General features: G+C 43.5%; 1 long non-coding RNA gene across 5 annotated transcripts in view; it reads left to right on the top strand.

Moving 5' to 3' along the window:
* LOC307209479 overlaps window positions 1-15,578 on the top strand; it is a 48,344-nt gene extending 32,766 nt beyond the window's left edge. For 3 of the 5 annotated variants that reach the window (XR_013835590.1, XR_013835591.1, XR_013835594.1), the window contains one exon: window positions 399-2,562. This is a non-coding gene — a long non-coding RNA (uncharacterized lncRNA). Of the gene's footprint in view, window positions 1-398; window positions 2,563-13,847 lie in introns of those variants that run through there. The other 2 variants (XR_013835588.1, XR_013835589.1) reach the window with 1 other exon arrangement.
* Window positions 15,579-18,429: the final 2,851 nt, after the last annotated feature.

Genomic DNA, 18,429 nt, shown 5'->3' on the forward strand with positions numbered 1-18,429 from the left:
TTTGCACCTGTACATATAAATTAGAGTATTATTTCAGGATCAAAAGCTGGAAAGATTTGAACTTTGCATTTCAGTGTTGGCATCTCCACCCCCTACCCAAACATTTAAGTTACTCTGCTCATTTTATCAGTCAGATCTAGAAAACGGTGATTCCTGATTTGGCGTGTGTTTGTATGTGTGTGCCATGCATAACTCAGCCGAGCATTTTAACATAAGCTGATCTCTGGGGATAAATTGAATGAGCTATTGCTGGTTCTCAGCACACTCACGGTTGCTGCTCCCAACTAAAGTTCACATGTGGGAACCATGAGTGCTCATTATCAATTACAGAGATTGTTCCCATTGTGAAAATTCTCAGGCTGCAGGAGATCTAACATTCTTTGCACTTTGTTCTGCAGATCTATTGTGATGTGCCCTTTTCAAGCCGCAGCCAACTGCATCGAAATCTTGACTGACACATCTTATCTGATAGGCCTTGCTTTTCCACTAGCTGCTTTTTAGAGTGATAAATGTCAGAAGTTTTGGAGTTTCTTGTATCGGAGTGTTCCATCTGAGGCTTTGAGGCAGGCAATTATCCCCGGATCCACAGGACTTTGTGATGCATTCTGGGCCAAGGCTTGTTTTACAGAGCCTTCAAAGGTTCACACAACGGCAAGGATTGGGGGGAAAGCCTGCTCTGGCTAGGGAATGGAATAACAACCAAGATTAAAATAAGGATTCCCCCATTTAAATTATTAAGGCTAGATGTGATTTGAACAGAGTCATCATTGAAGTCTGAACCAGAGATAGAGATGCTTAACTATAGCTCTTCCTTTTGTGTCCTGGTCCAGCAAAAGAGACGCTTGAGTGACAGCGTGTTCTGTGTGCAGTTTTTCTTTCTGGAATAAAGCATGCTTGCACAGATGGAATGTTGATGAACATGGTGATGCAAATCTGAAAGAAAACTGTCCAGTGTGATCTGGGATGCACATTCCCACCTGAATACCCTCCAACGTTTCTCCAATAGTAATAGGGACTTTGAATGATAATGAATGATGATGATGATGATGATGCAGGGTAAGGAGAGGAAAGGAAGTCCCATTGAACGGACAGAAGTCCTGGCACTAATGGGACTACTTTATTGGGTTCAACCCTAAGCATCAGAACTGAATAACTCTAACCTTGTTTAAAACCTGCATTCCAGACAACTGCTTCATTGAAGGGAAAGAGAATCAACTTTTAGATTCATAGAAAAATCCTTCATTTTTGGTTGATGCTAAACTGTGATGCTCCCTTAAGCTGAGATTTCAAACAAAAAATAAGAGAAAAGACAAAAACACTAAGGTTACAATCCTACTTCTGAGCAGATGCATACAAAATTGTGCAGGAAATGGTCAAAAGATCATGGCAACGCTTGGGCACTATTGACTAACTTGTCTTCATTGCAGCTTACAGGTGGGGAACTCCTGTCCTTAGTCATCATGTTCCTATAGAGGAGCATTCTTGACAGCTGTGATTATCTCCACAGCTTTGTTAAAACTTCGTGGGCATGTCAAGAAATTGACTGTCAACCTTATGCCTGCCTCCCAACTTCTCACTTGAATCACCGAGTGTCAAAATGGGGCAACATATTGTCAGTATAGTTCATAATATTCTGGAAAGGTATTTGACCTGATTAAAGGTTTCCTCCTCCCCATCTGCTGTCAAAGAAAGAGGGAGGATGGGAATCCTTTTCTATTGACAAGAATCAAGACTCTGTCTTGGGAAATTAGGGCTTCATAAGCACGATGTTCTAATACCATGCATACTTTATTGTTTGCATTAAGAATGCAATCTTAGGTGGACATAGCAGACTATAACCAGCCTCCTAGCATGCTTTATCTAAAGGATGCCTGTGCCTTGAAAGGGATTATCCCTAACATTTCACTCTCCCCACTTGTGATTCTCAGCAGCTGATAATGAGAGGCATACTGGCCCCAACAGTGGAGGTAGAAAATAGCCTGAAGTATTGGCTGCTGAGATGGGGTGGAGCTTTCTTCCCAACACTGATGTTTCTGCAGCTTACCTGGTCAGGACTGGAGCATAGCAGGTCAGGACTGCATGAATACACAGGTGCTTTAGCCGGTGTATCTGTGCAACTTGACAGTGCTCTGCCCCAGCCCTGTCTAGGTAAGCTGCAACAACATCTGTTGTTGGGAGGGCAGCACCATGGCTACACACCACCACTCCAGACAGTACTGGCCCCAATGACAATGAACCTGCAGCAGAGAAGTCTACATACCTAAGCATGTAAGTTTCCATGCACCCTGGAGCACAGATTGCAAGGGATCCCTAGACATGTAGAGGTCCACATGCATAGACCTCTGCAGCTCTGATGTCCACTCCTAATGCATGGAAACTGGGGCAGGGCAGGAGAAAATCTGCAATGTGAAAGAGCTACTGCCTCTGTCAAATTCACTGTGTTCATTCTCCTCACCTGCATAAGAAGTGGTGTATTCCATTCAAGTAGTTAGATAGTCAAGAGCAACATCACTGCAGGAACTAACCTCTGATTTTCCCTAATGCCATGTTTGGTTGTGTGGTGCGCCCTTACTGTAATTGTAAAGATGCTTGATTGAATTAAACTCTCATTCTGGAAGATGTTGCTGTGAGCTTTTTATGGGATGGCATGCAATAATTTAAGGGGATTGTTGGATGATATATCTCCTCCAAAATCAGCGAACAGTTTCTACACTTGTAGGACTGCCAACTGGCCAAAAAAACAAAAAACAAAACCTGGATGCTTTCTTTCTGTTTACCCATTTGCCAGAAAAGCAAACTGCAAGGCTGTCTCCTTCTCTCCTCTCCTCTGCTTCCCACCAGCCATTCTGAACCAACAAACTTTGCATCAGGCAGTGCTTACAGTCCTTGCAAAAACTGCTGCGTCTCACCCTAGAGCCCCTTCTAGGCTCTGCCCTTGAACATTCAAAAACTCACGAGCTCTCCTCAAACTGTTAAATACTGTTGAGCTTGGTTCTAAAGCACTCCTCTCCCCAAAAAGCATTTTTAAATTATCATCTCAAGAGTTGGGAACCCTATCTGCAGTTATCCCTTGCTCACATTCCCACACAGTAAAACAAATTCAATTTGTTTGTCGACTGTGGGCCTGCAGAGAGCCCAGCTGCCTGACTTTGAGGAACATGTACACAGCTGATTGGGCCACGTTTCCTAGTTTGAAGTGGGTGGAAAAGAGGCTTCCTGAAGAAGCTGTTATTTACATCTGAAACCAACCAACAAACCTGTTAGAGCCAGTTGTAACTGATGATTTAATGCTGATCCAAGTGTTGTAGCACCTGCTTCGTTTTGTATATATTTGCAGTTTTGAAATGTCTGTGATTCGAAAGGGAAAAATGACATGTTTTGAAATAGTTTAATAAAAAATAAAGAAACTGCTAGAAAGGGAGGAGGGAAGCATGACAACTTAAATAGCAAACTAGCATCCTGCTCTCACAGTGGGCAACTAGCTGCCCCAATGAGAAGGCACAAGCAGGACTTAAGTGCAGCCGTACTCTCAGCACTTGTGGTTCTCAACAACTAGCATTCAGAGCCACTGACTGTGGGGTGAACATCATCACTTGAAAGACAAATTCAGAGGCATCCTAGTTGGTGGCCATCATAACCTCTTGTGGGTGCGAATTCCATAGTTCAAACAGTAGCAGATGGGAGAGTGAGGTGCTGCCTCTTACCTGGCCTCTGACTGGTTGCGTTGCAGCTGCTTCCTGGGAGGCAGAGGATGAACAGCAAGGCAGCAAGCAGGAGCACTAGATTGGCTCTGCTGGTGTGCTTGCACTGCACCACCCTTGCCACTGCCTCACCTGTATACCCCTCTATCCCACCAACTGGAGGCCAGGTGAGCAGCAGCTCCACGACAGGGGTTAATTATGTGTTGTGTGGAGAGGTCCTTTCTTTTGGCTGTCCTGAATCTGCATCTTCTGTGGTAGGCTTGATGGAACTGGTGGGGTCAAAGGCAAGGTTAAGACAGAAGTGGCAATGAGGATGAGAATTGACAGAAAGGCCCTTTGCACTATTTTAAACTGCAGTCAGGGGACAGTATTAAATGGTATAATTCTGATTTCTGAGCCGGAGGCAAAAACCAGTTCTTGCAGCCATTCTGCTTTACAGAAATCACCCCCCTCTCATTTATCTGCCTTTGCATCACAACTTGGCCTGTGAAGGTGAAAAGTAGCAGCTGAAAAGACAAATCCGCCATGCTGTCAGGCTTGTGGTGTTAAGGGCTCCATTAAACATTTTGCTAAATGTGTAGTATGAAGCCCCGGTCAAATTGGGGCAGGGGTGTCTTGCTCAAGATGAAACATGTGTCTGCCTGGCTCCTTTTTAGATCCCTCTCTTGGTAGCTTGGTCGTTGCCCCAGCTATAGGAAAATTCTGTCGAACGCACTGCAGCTTCTGCAGCAGGTAGACAAAAAGAGTGGTGGAAATATGCTTGACTTCTGTCTGTTGCTGTATCTGTAGAGGCTCACCTATATAGGCTTCCTTTCTTTCTCTCTCTCTCTGATTATGCTTATGAATCAGAAGTTCAGGATCCCAGAAGTTTGTTTTTGCATTGGACCTTAAGGTTGTTTTGTCCTCTTTCTATTTGCTGCTGCCATTCTCATGAATCTATTTCTATTGTGAAATCAGAACAGTGATTCCATCCCCATTGATGCCCTCTAGTGATATGCTTGCAGAGATACTGTTATTGTATCTCTTTATCATTTATTTTTTTTGAAACACTTATGCTTGAATGGATGCACCATTTAAAACTACATTTTAGAACATCAGGTAGGCACCAGCTTTCCCTCTAAGATACCTGATCTTTATTTCTGTTGGTCAGGGAAGAAAAACCTATCAATGGTTACCAAACATGATGATTATGTATCACCCTCAATATCAGAGATAGTGTGCCTCCAAATGCCAGTTGCTAGGGAACACAAGCAGGAGAGGCTATTTTGCCCATGTCCTGCTTGCAGCCTTCCCATAGGCTTCTATGGGAATAGAGACTTTTGTTTGATCCAGTCGAGATTTTGTTATGTTCTCCACATAATGACGTCTTTACTCAGACCCAGATATTTCAGTCTGCAGGCCTGCAAGGTTCTTCTGCCTGAAGAACCTTGTGGATTCCAGAGGCTTGCTAAGTCTTATGCTCATGAAGAAAACCTAGCGCCTTACACACCAGGAGCAAATTTTCAAATGTCTGCCACAGCCAAAAGCACCAGCTTTGCTGCCAGTTACAGTTTGTGAATATGCAATGTTGTTGTTGTTTAGTCGTTTAGTCGTGTCCGACTCTTCGTGACCCCATGGACCAGAGAACGCCAGGCAGTCCTGTCTTCCACTGCCTCCCGCTGTTTGGTCAAACTCATGTTTGTAGCTTCGAGAACACTGTCCAACTGCAATGTACGTATGTAAAAAAACAGTTCTCAGCATTCTGTTCCAGTCTCCCAACATTCCACCACATCGAAATGTGACCCAAGCCCTCAACGATTGTAAGAAAGGGGAAGTGAATGTTCTCAACAGCTTCACTTCCTTGTTCCTGCACAGTTCAGAGCATGGGTAGGCAAACTAAGACCCTGGGCCCAGATCTGGTCCAATCACCTTCTAAATCAGGCCCACAGACGGTCCAGGAATCAGTGTGTTTTTACATGAGTAGAATGTGTGCTTTTATTTAAAGTGCATCTCTGGGTTATTTAGGGACACGGGTGGCGCTGTAGGTTAAAGCACAGAGCCTAGGACTTGCCGATCAGAAGGTTGGCGGTTCGAATCCCTGCGATGGGGTGAGCTCCCATTGCTTGGTCCCTGCTCCTGCCAACCTAGTAGTTTGAAAGCACGTCAAAGTGCAAGTACATAAATAGGTACCGCTCTGGCGGGAAGGTAAACGGTGTTTCCGTGCACTGCTCTGGTTCGCCAGAAGCAGCTTAGTCATGCTGGCCACATGACCCGGATGCTCTCGGCCAATAAAGCGAGATGAGCGCCGCAACCCCAGAGTTGGCCACGACTGGACCTAATGGTCAGGGGTCCCTTTACCTTTACCTGGGTTATTTGTGGGGCATAGGAATTCGTTCACCCCCCCAAAAAAAATATAGTCCGGCCCCCCACAAGGTCTGAGGGACAGTGGACCGGCCCCCCTGCTGAAAAAGTTTGCTGACCCCTGGTTTAGAGGAAGCTTTGCAGAGGAAGTCTTCACAAGTACAGCAGTATGTGTTTGAACTTCCCCATAAAACCTTCCACCAATCCTGCAGGATTCAGCGTAGCAAGGCCTGTGGGAATGTTCACATGGAAAATGGGTTCGCTCCTCTCTCATGCATGCGGTGGATGTGTGGATAAAACTTCTGAAGGCGGCTCAAGAAGCAGTTTGAGGATGGGGCCATGTTCTTGGCAGGCTGGAATCACCAGAGGTGTACTGAGGGTTCCTTGTGCCCTTGGCAAGGAGCTGTATCGGCACTCGCCTCAACAGAAAAAAAAATCACTTTTCCACAATAGCCACATCAGAAATTACTACAATTCTACGTGATCCAAATACTCACAGTTTCTGGATTAAGGGTGAGATGAGGAGAAAGGGAAGGGGATTGCACACCTTTGTGCCACAGTGCAAGGACAGGAAGCTTCTCTTGAATTTGATTGTGACAGCGGTGATGCATTGACACACACATAAACACCATAGGCTCCACAGTCTGATAGCTTACTTTTGTGCCCCCCCCCGGCCTGCACCGCTGATGGGAGCTAGCTTTGCAGACCCCTAGGTATGCCTCCATGGACAGTCCCATGGACTGCAAGAAGATCAAACCTCTCCATTCTTAAGGAAATCAGCCCTGAGTGCTCACTGGAAGGACAGATCCTGAAGCTGAGGCTCCAATACTTTGGCCACCTCATGAGAAGAGAAGACTCCCTGAAAAAGACCCTGATGCTGGGAAAGATGGAGGGCACAAGGAGAAGGGGACGACAGAGGACGAGATGGTTGGACAGTGTTCTTGAAGCTACCAACTTGAGTTTGACCAAACTCTGGGGGGCAGTGGAAGACAGGAGCGCCTGGCATACTCTGGTCCATGGGGTCACGAAGAGTCGGACATGGCTAAACGACTAAACAACAACAGGTACGCCTCCATGAATCACTTGGCAGAGATCAGGCTTAACCTCCACCCTTATAGGTTGAACTCCTGCTACTCATTCCTATGAGGAAAAGGAAAGATGCACATTACAAAGCTGTGGCGAGGGCGAATCCTGTCTTCAGTCCGGGGGTGGGGGTGGGGTGGGGGTCACAGGGAATCTCATCTTGTTTCCCGGTCCCTTCAATGCAACGAGTCCTTCCTCCATGCACCCTTCTCATTTTTATGGGGACTTTGCTAGAGTTTAAACAGGAGCTGATCTTTCTTGCAAATCTGTCTTGGATCGCCTTAAAATACCATGGCATGCTGTAGCAGCCTGTCTGGGTCCCCCTTTGAAGTGAAGCAGCAGCGTTTCCAACAAAAGGCAACCCATCTGCCTCGCATTACTTTCCATGCCTCTCAAGCAGTGCCAATGCCTTTTTTTGGTCCGTCAGTATCCCCTTGCTAAATTGGGCTCACGCAAAAAATAAAAAATAAAAATAAAAATGAGAAACATTTTGAAGTTTAGGACAAAGAGCCCTCCCTAAGTGTTCACATTCCTTAGTCAGGTCGTTGTGGGGCTTTAGGGTACCGATTGTTTCATCTGCACTCTTTCTCTACCTCCCTAACATACCCTTTGAGCTGTTCTTTAATTGAAGTAAATGTAACAGCTGCTACTTTGTGTGTTGTTTTTCCCATTTTCCCCTGTGAGTCACACATTTCCTTCCTTAATGTCTCTATCTTCTATCGTCCTGTGCTAATGAAGCCCCAGACTTTCAGCTGCTGATGTTTCTGAAGTTGTATGCCTGGAATCTTTAAAGCCATCAAAATTAATTTCCTACTTTCTCCCTAGTTCTTCTTAATTTTTTTTTTGGGGGGGGGCTGTAAAAACATCTTGGAAAAAGGCAGTGTCAGACCTGACGGATGTCGTGTCTCTCTAAGTGGCAAAATGATTGGAAATGCAGAAGAGGCAAATGGGGCAATCCTGGCTGGTGGTTATCTTAATCAAAAGCCAAACCAAGAAATAAGTCAATGGTCTGATGCAGGTAGGTGAATGTCCTGCAGCAGGGGACATAGGCAGCTGCCTTATAGAATCATAGAATCATAGAATCATAGAGCTGGAGGAGACCACAAGGGCCATCGAGTCCAACCCCCTGCCAAGCAGGAAACACCATCAGAACACTCCTGACATATGGTTGTCAAGCCTCTGCTTAAAGACCTCCAAAGAAGGAGACTCCACCACACTCCTTGGCAGCAAATTCCACTTATAAATTATAATGAGTTAAACCACTGGTCCATCCAGCTCAGTATTGTCTTTAGTGACAGACAGCAGTTCCCAGGTTTCCACACAAGGGACCTCTCCCAGCCCTACTTGAAGATGTCAGTGGCTGAGCCTGGGACCTTCTACCTGTGATGCTCTACCAGTAGGTTGACAATCTTTTTTCCCCCTCAAGGGCCGTGCTCCCTCAAGAGTGATCTGTTGGGGTGGTGGTGTGGAGGATGCTGCTGAGTGCAGAATCGGAGACAAAGGTGTTTTGGATTAACTAATCTAAAATAAAGATTGCCCTGCACCATGGCTACCTCAGATTAGAATTCCCAATTCTATGCAGGTCTTATCAGAAATAAGCCCTGCTGTCTCTCTTGGGATGAATAAGTATACAGGGCATTTTTTTTCCAGCACAACAGACCAATATGGTAACTGTGCTGGAAAACAAATGAAAGCATTTCCTTCTTGACTTCTCTCTCTCTCCCTCCCTCCCTTCCTCTCTCCAAAAGCATACCAGTTTGTTGTCAGGCTGCTGGAGCCAACTTTCTACCAAACCATACATTCATGATGGGGAGAAGCTTAAAAATTATCTTTGGATGAAGGATGGTATACAGATTTAATAAATAGCGTCTTCCTCCTCCTCCTCCTCCTCCTCTTCCTCCTCCTCCTCCTCCTCCTCCTCCTCCTCTTCTTCTTCTTCTTCTTCTTCTTCTTCTTCTTCTTCTTCTTGCTGTTTCTTCCAGTTGTTCTGATTGCACGTATCCAAATTTTGCAATGTAGCTTTCTAGCCAAGTAGTGTATACAAAAAAGGCATAAACAAGGGTAACGTTTGCAAAAATAAATAAATAAATGCATATATTAGTGAAGATAACATATGAAAATACTATATTTCAAGGTAAATTACTTTGCAGAAAGGTATATATTAGGAAGAAATTGTGTACAAAAATGTGTATATTATGAGACGTTTGCACTAAAATGCTGGTGAATTTTCATGGGAACTTTGCAAAATAAATCCTCATAAGCTGATGTGGAAATGTGGAGAGCTGAGCTTAAACTGAAAAATAGAGAAACTGAGAGGACCCAAGAGGGACAGTTTTGCCCATCCCTAGCTACATCCTCCTATTTCGGTTGCATTTTTGCTGTGATCTTTGATGGCCCCAAAGCCCACACAATATGACCCAGGGACCGAGAAAGAGAAACATCCCAACATGCTGACAAGCTTAACTCTTCTTTTCCACACGAAACTCATTTTGTCTCCCTTCTGAGAGAAGCATGCTTAACACAGAGCTTGTAAGGAAAAGCATTTACATGTGGGTGACATTTCTGTATTTAGCTTCTGTTGATCTGTGTCAATCTCTCTGTGTTATTTTTTCCTGCCCGATATGCAGAGCTTGCTTGCTAAAAGCATGCATACACCCCCCACCCCGTGTCTCAATTCATCAGGTGCAAATCAGGTGTGTACAAATCAAGATTTTTGTGTGTGAACACATAACCAGTTTAATGCTTCTTAGCCATTACTATAAATGCTAATTTCCAAGAAGAAATTGCAGAAATATGCAGGGAGAGGCACAAACTGCGCACCAAATTTTCCAGGTCATCAAGTCCCGTTTATGACTTTTTAAAAAGCAGTTGCGATTCTTCCATCCAAACACTTATTGAAAAATAATTTTTTAAAAAAGCTTTCTATCTTTTCCACTGGAGTGCAAATTAGTTGATACAAAGCAATTCTTTCCCCCCTTTTTTTCTTGAGAACGCTTCAGAATACCTTTTAACAAAATGTTCTGTTGCATAACTTTGAGGAAATGTTGTTGAGGATGGCAATGAAATGTTTTGTAATTGTATAAAAATTAAAATGGGACAAAATGCCTGTAAGAAGCAATATGGTGAATTTGGCTATGTTACCTAGTAAAAAGGTTTTCTGGTCTGGATTTTATCTTGCTCCATTTCAGTCCTGACGAGAACAGCACTGCCTCTGCCTTCATGAGCCATCCCTGACTGAACATATGTAATGCTAAGCTCCAATGATTTCAGTGGACATAATATAGGACACATAAGACTGCATTGGATTTTGGTCATGCTAATCTTAATTGGGTATTATGCTAAGTACTGTTGTGTGTGTGTACCAGAACTTCGAAAGATCATCTTTAAAAGGAGCTAGTCCAAGTTCAACATCCGAACAGGAAGACATTCCAGTTCTACAAAATTAACTAGTTCAGGTCATGTTCAGGCCACAGTTCAATTCAAGTTCATCCAAATGATCTTCAGCAGTCCCCCCCCCCCAAGCATTCACAATGCTCCAAGCTGCTGTTCTGCACTATATACTTAAGAGGACTAAGAAAACACCAAAGCACACACACAGTGAATTGTTTCTTTTCACCAGCAATTAAAGTCCCACCACCAAAGTCTACAGAAACACATGTAAGAGAATGAAGCTGAAGATCAACTAGAAATTGTTCAAATTTCTACCACAAAATGAACTCAATTCACTGTTCAGTTCACCCAGCAGTTAAGGGAACTACTTTCAAGTGTAGTTCAGGGACCTATCTCAGAGAACTTCATGAAACCAAACCAGTTCATTCCAAGCACTGGAATATATTGCATTTCAAAATGTACCACTTCACAACTGGTTTCCAAGAAAGAAGATCCCTGTTGGGGGAGGTGATTTGGAGCCAGTGAAATATGGTGGGGCATACAAATTGGGAGTCCTGGGGAGTCTTCACTGGCATGTTTTCATTTTTGTGTAGTTGGACTACAGTGATGGCACAATAAAAGTGGGTCCTGAAATTGGGACTGGGTCTAGGCAAGTCTTTGACTTGACTGACTGCTAGCACTGGCCATATTGTGTACTGGTGCAAGTCTACATCTGTACCTTTCTAAGGCTGCCTATGATTCTGTTTTGAAATAATGAAAATGTCAGCACTAATGAAAAGGCTTCTTGGAAGGGATATCTAATTGATTTCCCTGCTGCCCCGAAATATAAAGGCTACCAGAAGAATCAGTGTCTCAGTGCATGATCCTTGTAAATGACTGTGTTATCAACAGAGGGCGGGCTATCCATTCCCAGAGGGATTTTCTTTTTGCTTTTAATTGCTGTGGGCTCCTTTCTTCAAAAACACACATAAAAGCTCAAAGCAAACAATAAACAAAACATTTCCCCCTTCCTTGTGAGGCCTCCCATAGATGTCCCTTCATCACCATAGAGATATGGCTTTTTGCAAAGAAGAAAAGAGCTATTGGAATTCAAACTGGACCAAAATGTTGAAAAAGAGCCTAACAACAAACAAACCTATTATAAATCTTCAATTACTTTCAAACTGTTGGGGCTGATTAAAAAATGTAAATGCCCCGTTCACACTGGCAACACTTCTATAAAAATGCATGAAGCTAAAAGGCAGAAGCTGGAAAAAGCCTGCCTCGGAGCCAGTCATAATTTTTCTGCTCTTTTAGGGTTTCACCACCACCCACACAGAAATTCGCTAAGTTCAAAGGCAATTCAAGCACATAATTTCAAGCATGACATATACCGCCTCCCCCTACTAAATGTTTAACAGGTAACTGGGTAGATTAAGCTGTGGATTTGGATGTGTATACTATATAATGCATTATAAATATTTCAAATGTGAAATAAAGCATAGTCCAATACACGAGCTTTTCTGTAACAGGACCCCCCCCCCCTCTCTCTCTCTCTCACACACACACACCCCACCCCTCTATGCTGCTGCTGGAGGGTGTGTGTGAATGAACCAATCATGTAGGCTGAGCCAATTGTCTGGGTCTTTCCCAACTCATCAGTATCTTCTCTCCTGACAGAGTGATGGGAGAGACTCACCAAATTGGCCACAGCTGCACAGGTCTCATATCCACATCATACATTTAAAGCACATCACTTTCCCCCCAAGAACTCTGGAAGCTGTAGTTTACCACCTCACAGAGCTATAGTTTTCAGTAGCCTTAAACTACATTTCCCAGGATTCTTTGGGCAAAGTCATGCGATTTGAATGTATGGTGATGACATGGCCACAACTGCTTAATTTGTACTTCTTATAGTGTGGGATTGTAAGCCACTTCCACGCCGCTGTGTGAAGCAAGGGTGAGACGTATTCTCCTTGCCTTATCAAACTCAAAGCTGAAGGCCTTGCTTTTTCCAAGCTCAGAATGCCAAGACAGGGGCCTGCAGCTTCTTTATTCCCATTGGAGCCAACAAAAAGACTTCATCGAAGCAGACACCCCTTCCAGCCTACCCTTCTCCCTCACTGCTGGCTCACTGCCCTTCACTGCCATGCACTAATAGGCCACTTATTTAATATACAGTTTTAGGCTGAGCCTCAATTGTTTCTGAGAGACAGGTAGGCTCGCAGGGTGGAATGCTGGAATAAATTTATCCTAGCTGGTGTTGCAAGTCAGATTCCAATTTTAGGCAGCTGAATGCATCTTGCGCTTTTCAATATTTACTGTTCATCTCAATGGAACCATTTTTCTATTAATGTTTTTCTTCGCCTTTCTCCCTTCCCCTCATCTTTTCTTTCTCTCCGATTTTTCTCTCGCCTTCTTTCCTGCTCAACTATCTTATTACATTGTGTGTGTGTGTGTGTGTGTGTGTGTGTGTGTACACAGGCAAGGGTTGGCTTGCCGTGACTCTTCTGTTGAAGCTTGGTCCTTGCTGGTCTCTCCTGTTGAAAGGAAAATAGAATAGAAAGCGTGAAGTAGCAGATGAATAGCACCAAGAATATCATAAGCTGAGGCACATTAAACAGTCGCTGTATAATGCCCCCATGCTCAAAAACTACCACCACTCTCATCTTATTATTCTCATTTATTTCACAGAGCTAATAATCAAGCCCCACCTTAAAAGCTAGTGAAACCTGTTTGTCCAGGACAAAATTAGTGAGCATGTATGGTGGAAATACCACTATCATATAACATTCATTCTTTCATTCATTTATCAATCAATCAATCAATGATTTAAAAAATCTACTTCACCAGTTTAAGACCACAGGCTTTCTCACGTTGACTCAATTTCCACAAAACTGGGAAATTGGGAGCTAAGGCTGATGCTTTAGCAGACATACCCTGTGATCAGCAATGATGTTGTGCAATGTCACAAACTGTGCTTACTCACAACTTAGTCTCCAGAAACCACCACTTTTCCTTAGTCCTTCAGACACAGAATGAAGTTCCTGGGACCAGAAGAAATGCCACACTTTGTCCTGGTTCTATGTTGCCCTTTGTATCACTGATCCATATTGTATTATTAAAGGAATCAATCCTCTCTCTCTCTCTCTCTCTCTCTCTCTCTCTGTGTGTGTGTGTGTGTGTGTGTGTGTGTATACTTTCACTATGGGTTTCAGTATGAGGCATTTATGTAGGGGGTCAGGATGAGCTGTTGGGCTATTGTCTTATAATGTACCTGGCCCTTTCTCTCTAATCCCCTTCGTGTGAGATCTCTCTCTGGAAGTTACCCAAATCTTTTGCACTTGATTTCAGAATTCAGCTCCATCTGTAATAATGCTTTCCTGGCGGATGTCTTCTGAGCCCAGCCATGCTAGCGGAACACGCGGTGGAGAGATGTGGCAGCAGTGGCAGCAAGACTCCGCTTCTTTCTTTTTTCAAGAACTTCAGTGATGCATTTCCAGAGTGAAAGGACAACCAGAGTTGACTTGGTGTTAATGCCAAACTTTAAATGTTTTGACTACAGAACTAAAACACCATTACCAATTCCCTGCAGAGTGCCATTCTCACTCTCCTCTCCCCTCCTTCCCCTCCCCCTTTCCACATTGTAGCCTTTTGTATGTCTCAGGTATTAATCCCTCACTGCCGGGGTGTGTAAATTAAAGAATAATAGAGCTGCAGAGGCATAAGCTTGCAATGATGGGGAATGTGTTTGTCCGCTAAGAAGCAATTTCAGCGAAAATTAACTCAATTTCATCTGAAATAGTGAAGACTGGTATAAGCTGGCAGATCCCTGAGGACAGTAAAATTACTTCGTCAAAGCTCTGCTTGCTAAAATTAACCAAGCAAGCACTCCAGGTTATTGGCGAGATGGTGGTAGTAACTAGGTTTTAATGAACAAAAATAGCTTTTTGGATAAATAAGGAAAGTGCAAAATGTCTTCTGCATTCTGCTGATGCTTGCAGTCATGTGCTCTTGATGGCAAGACCTTCCTTGTCCCATTGTCTACTGTGTCCTCCAAACATCTTGGTCCTTGCTCGTAGGGCTAGCAAAGACATTTTTGATCTAGAAAATGACGGCATGTGAATAAGCACGATACAACGCCACATTTTATTTTTATTATTTTCCTACTCCTAGGCTCCATCTGAGTGATACCACAGAATAAACAAATGTTTGTTTGTTTGTTTTAGAGGTACCAATACCCTACAAAGTGTTGCCTTACACAGCCTGGAGCTCACTGCATAATAGTGTAGGCTCCCTCTGAAATGTTAGGTAGCTGCCCAGGGCAGCACTTCATCAGGTGGAAGGCAGCACTTGGGACCTGTATGCTTGCTCAGTCTGCTCACTGTTGATGGGCAGCTTCAAGGCCCTTGCAGTGATCTCCCTTTTCATGGTTCATGGACTGGACACCCCTTCAAATACAAAATGCATTCAACTAGAGTACTGTCCTCTGACAGCTTTCATCTGACAAGAAGGACCCATGGCCACCCAGTGAGAGAGGGATGAAATTGCTGTGCTTTTGGCCTTGTGACAGGTTCTGTCAAAACCATGCAAAGTGAAAGCTAGTGGTCCTACTCACTCCATTACAAGTTGTGAAGGGCACAGGTCTGGCTTGCAAGTGATTGTTGTTAAACGTCCTTTGCATTTAGTGGGCAGCACTAATAGAGCAAATCCAAAAACACATGACATATAGGTGTCAGGGCCTGGGCAGAGGAGGAATGGTGGAGACCGCCTCCACATCCTGACTCTTCCAGGGAGGGGGAGGAAGGAGACAGTATAGATTTACAACAGGGGTTCATGGGAGATCACAGCTCAGAGGCAGATGAGGGGAAAAGTTGGGAAATCATGGGAGAGCCAGAACAGCTGGCTGACATGTTGTCATTAGAAAGCATTCCAGACCCACCATCTCCCAGAACCTGGCGCGCCTTAAAAGTAGGAGAGCAAAAAGACAGAGGGCACTTAGTAGCACCCATAGAGGAGGTGATGATGATGACAAATGAGGAGGTGGGAGAGATGGGTGTGTATGTGTGGAGATTCACTCAGGAGAACACCATTATCCAAGAGGCTGGGTTCTATAGCCTCTCTCTGTAAAGTTTGAAATAAAAAAGAACTGTAAGAAACTTTTCCTTGTCTTTCCACTTTCCTGGGCAACCAGCCGGGAGCTGCTGACAGCATCCTGACAATAGGCCACACCCAAGTTATGGGCATCTAAACCCATGGAAACCTCGATCAACTTGAACTCTGAATTAGAACTTCAGGTGCCCAGGCTATACTGAATATGAACAATTTTATATGTTAGAGAAGAGGCAAATGTATCAAAAGGTGAAAGATGACTCTTCAGTCTATTTATTTCTCACAAGAATAAGGGGTTCTGTGAGCAGTGATTAGGAAGGCTACTGCCTGTACCACTGTATGGATAAAAAGAGTTTTCCTTGTGCCAGGACCCTGTTGATGATAATAATGATAATGATAATACAGTGGTACCTTGGGTTAAGTACTTAATTCCTTCTGGAGGTCCGTTCTTAACCTGAAATTGTTCTTAACCTGAAGCACCACTTTAGCTAATGGGGCCTCCCGCTGCTGCCCCACTTCATCCTGAAGCAAAGTTCTTAACCCGAGGTATTATTTCTGGGTTATCGGAGTCTGTAACCTGAAGTGTATGTAACCTGAAGCGAATGTAACCCAAGGTACCACTGTAATGATAATAATAATACTATTTTATTATTATTTATACCCAGCCCTTCTGGCTGGGTTTCCCCAGCCACTCTGGGCAACTTCCAACAAAATATTAAAAATACAATAAAACATCAGACATAAAAAACTTCCCTATACATTGCATTGTGGACCACAATTATTTATGGGCACACTTGGAACCCAAGCTATAAAACGTCCGACTGGCCAAGCATCAAAAATGGAATGAGATGAATAAGCAAAATATTTATTTTTGCGTAATTTATATTCTTTTATTGTTGTGGTGTGCCCTTGTGTCTTCTTCTTGAAGAAGAGGGAAAAGCCACTGTGCAAGACTTTTTACTAACTATAGTGTTTCACTGGCAAAGAAACATTCCCTTGTGCTGATCCATCTATATTATTCAGCTTTCACTTGTTAGGATAGACAAGGGGTTATATTTTCTTCGTTGCTGTCAGACCCAAACGTCAGGAGGAGAAACTCAGGGAATAACGTGCTGACCACTGCAGCAAAATTAAGGTGGCCTCCCTAAGGAACGAGTCGCCAGCCTCTCTGCTCATAAACAAAAGCACAGGGCAATAAATTCAGACCCAGCTCTCATTCCCCTTTGATAGAATTAATTGCAGAGATGACTCCAGTTGTCATTAAAACCGGCAAATGCATTCAGCGCAGGAAATAAATTGCCGGCCAGCCGGCAGATCATCAGGACTAGCATGCTCCACTGAGACCTTTTATCACAGTGTTCCTCTATCTGGTGGTTGTTTTTCATGTGAACTCTCCTTCCCCATTAGCGTGGTGGTTATGGCCAGAAGGGGTAGCTCTGTTTTTTAAAAAAACAGCAGCAGCAGCAGCAGCAGCAGCAGTAGCAGCAGCACAGAACAGTTCCTTGATAGTTCTCTTATTTGGTCACAGTGGGCAGCCTACCCCTTTTATCTGCTTAGTTAAAACCCTTATATCTGGCTTGATTCAAGCAAACTCAGTGCAATGGAGTGGGCCAAAGGAACTCTGACCACGTGTTCTCTCTTGAGATGCTTTGTCAGAGGAGTTGTCTGGAACCAGGGGTGGACTTTGGTAATATGGCACCCTGAACAATGACAAAAATTGGTGTCCCCCCATATTTCTTATTTTCACAATAATTCCTTTTGGTACAGTTGCTTTTTTATGGATTTTCTAAGTGGTACCTGTATAAATATAGGGTTTTTATTGCTATATTTATTATTACTATGCTGCCTTATATCATGTCAGACCATTGGTCTACCTAGCTGAGTATTGTCTGCACCAATTGGCAACGGCTGTCCAGGATTTCGGACAGGAGATATTCCCAGCCCTATCTGGAGATGCTTGGAGTAGAACTTTGGACCTTTTGCATGCAGAGCAGAAGCTCTACCGCTGAGTTTTGGCTCTTCACCTAACCTGCTCTAGCATCAGAAGGCCTCTGTGGCTGGTAAGGCTTGCTCCCACAGTTCTCTCCTTTGATCCAAGTTGGATGATGGTGGCACACAGCTTATGTTCTTGCATTATATCTTTTGGCTCACCAATCTATGGGCTTGAGCCCTGACAGTTTGCCTGAGTGTTTGTGTGCTTGTATCCTTATGAATCTAATATTTCACTGTATTAATTGACATTTAAATTGTTCATCATTAGCAACACCTATCCTAAATGTCAGGGTTATTACAATCGTATCACAAGGAAGCAAAAAAGAAAGAAACATTAAATAACTCCCACCCGCAATTGCTTCTGAAAAACTGGAAAGAGTTTATGCAGGAAAGAACTACAAGGATGATCAAGAATTTTGAAGATAAGTCATATAACATAAGGAAGAGGCATTCGAGCCAGAAGAAAAGGAGATTTAAAGACATGAATATATACTATTTTCAAACACTGTTCTCAGAGTGGCCATCATGGTCAAGGATCCACTCTGAAGGATAGCTCACAGCTTTACTTCAGAGCAATTACTGATATGCTATCATGTATATGGTGCAGCCAATTGTCCTGATAAGGATGGTTATAATTAGCCCCATTGGATGAGCTTTTAAAAAATAGAATTTAAACACATTGCTATTTTTTCAACTAATTTGTATTATTCTAAATTACTATTTTTATTTTCAGGTGTTGTTACTTCTGATCTCTGCATCTTTTCTAATAACCTGGGTTTCATTGTTGGAAATATTACAGCATTCATTATTTGTGAATAAGCAAAAGAGCATA

The sequence above is a fragment of the Podarcis cretensis genome (genome assembly GCF_951804945.1).
Source record: "Podarcis cretensis genome assembly, chromosome: 2".
Lineage (NCBI taxonomy): Eukaryota > Metazoa > Chordata > Lepidosauria > Squamata > Lacertidae > Podarcis > Podarcis cretensis.